Raw genomic sequence first — 2,740 nt, forward strand, 5'->3', positions numbered from 1 at the left:
ATAAAAATAAAATGTTTTCAATTTCTTTTATTCAATGAGGAGCTGAGCATGCATACACAACTTGAAAATTTTTAAATGAGGTAGCGCCTTAGCTTGTTAGAACACTATATTTATGTATATGTTTAATATATTATTATTATTTGTACCATTAATTTCTTTTTTCTTTTTAATATATTCAGCCACCTATTGGAAAGCTTTACCAAAGGAAAGGGTCGGCAATGCCATTTAAATAATTAAATAAATATAATTCTGGAATCTTGTGGCTAGTTGATCATCTGAGAAATTGTGATCTATTAATAGTGTAACGGTGTAATTTTATTTATTGTATTTGTATATCTTGTGAAAAATAGTTAATTTTACTAAGAAATATTATGGGATTAGTACTTTTTTTATCAATATTAATCAAAATTTTAATTAATAATTTATTTTATACTATTAAAATTAGGGTTCAGAAATTAAATTTTAAAATTTAGTTAATATTATATTTTTAGATATTATAAATAATTATATTTTTTATTGATTAAATATTAATAAAAGATAATAAATTTTATTAGTCTCGTAGTAGCATTACTCTTTTACTAAATATGATAATGCATAATTAATTAGATGCTTATTTATATGAAATATTTTTACACTAAAAAACTATACAATTTAAAGTTCATAGGTTAATTTAAATATATGTAGGGGCCAAAAATATTAAAACAGAAAGCAGAAAATTCAAAGTTTAAGCTGGAAGTTATTCATATATGATGGTGCAGTGGATTGAGTTCAAAGCAGAGCAGTACATCGTCTTTGGGTGTTTGGCAAAAATAATATTTTTTTGTATGTCCCACTTTATGAGCATCTTTGCCAAGGTACTTTGCAAAAAAGAGAAAATGCTTTTACAGTTGGACTAAGAAGTCAAGAACTACATATCAAAACAGTGATATTGTTCAAAATTGCAATGCAAAATGATGAGAGAATGATAACTAATTTGAGTTAGTGAAATAGTTAGTTCATTTAGATCGTTTAAATAAATATAAAGATTTGAATATCTTGTACATGTAGTAATTATTGGTTAATAATAAAATTTTAAATAAAATTTTTATTTATAACGAATTAGTTTTTTACTTGTTAAATTGAGAAATATGATTAAAAAAAATAACGAATAATGATGATTAAAAAAAAAAGGTAAAAAAAAAAAATTTGCTACAAGACAAGGCACTTTCGTTTTAATCATGTATGTTGGCTTCTAATCAGTTTGGAATTCTTAATCAGACCCCATAACATGATAAAAAAAAATTATTCGTACCCGTGCATGTGTTTTTTTTCTATATTTTTTAATTAAAAAAATAAAATGAATATAAAAAATATCGGATAGTTTGTAATTTTGATATACTATCATAATTTTTGCATATAAATTGAATTGTTGTTTATAAAAAAGGGTGTAATAAGAAAAAGATGAGGCAACAGCATATATGCTTTTCACTTTAATTTGCTCTATACTTTTATGTGTTGCTTTGTCTCATTTAGATTCTTTCATCACATAGACTATACATATTGCACTACAGTATCATCTCAAGGCATCTCTCAATCTTAAGTCCCAATTTTTTCTACTTTTCCACACATTTTTCATTCTTGAAACAATTTAATTAACAATCTAATGTTCATCCAAAATAGGCAAATAAAAAAGTAAAATAAAAAACATGGACAAAATTAGACACTTTAGTTTAATTCATTAGCTTTTCCATTATTTCCCCTGATAGATGGAATATTGTCTCAATGAACAGATTTGGTTCTTTGATCAGTTCCAACTTCCAAGTTCCAACCTGTCAATAATGCAAGTCTCTCACTTTCAGGATTCTGAAGAGAAAAAATATCAGAGCAAATGCTATCAAACTGGCTTCTGACACATGGAAACTTCCCGAAACTACATCCACCGTGTTGCGTACTAATCGGAGAAAGAAAAAGAAAAAGAAAAAAAATAATAAAGAAGTATTGAATTCAACCGGCTCTGATCTTATGTATGCTGTCTTTCATCTTTGTTTAACTAATTTATAGCTGCAATCTGCACATACATCAGTTATTTTTAACTATAAAGCACTATGACTCCACATAGATCGAATAATATTTACATTTTTGTGGTAATTATCCGCATTTGATCCGAATTTTGTGGATATTATCCCATCCGCAGAGCTATCTAATCCGATCCGCACTATGGTAGAATCGGATTGCGGATTTAAGAGTGATATCCGCGGATTCGATTCACAGATCCGCATATCCGCACGTCTCATATAAATATCATAGTTTATGAAAGTAAATCCTAATATAATATGAATTTTAGTGTGTTGTTTTATGAAATTTATGATATCTTGTTTTTAATTTTTTATGTTAGTACCTCAACTTAGAATAATTAAACTTAGATCTTGTTTTTTTATTTTGTTATTCAAGAAAATTTTTATTGATAATATTTTAGAAGTAAATAGACTTAAACAAGTGAAAAATATATTTTTGGATATTTTTTGTAAAAATAGCCAAATAAAACCTTAAAACAGTTTCTTTTAATCATACGGATATATCCAATATTCAATTCGATCTGTAAATATCCGGATTGGATCGGATCGGATCCGATCTGAAAAAATGTGGATATTGTATTTGTTTCAATGAGTGTAATGCGAATCAAATAGAATTATAAGCTATATCCGATCCGATCCATGTGCAGTCTTATGAAGCACGGATATTAATTAAGACTCGAATATTG

This window comes from Arachis ipaensis, chromosome B03 (genome assembly GCF_000816755.2).
Source record: "Arachis ipaensis cultivar K30076 chromosome B03, Araip1.1, whole genome shotgun sequence".
Classification (NCBI taxonomy): domain Eukaryota; kingdom Viridiplantae; phylum Streptophyta; class Magnoliopsida; order Fabales; family Fabaceae; genus Arachis; species Arachis ipaensis.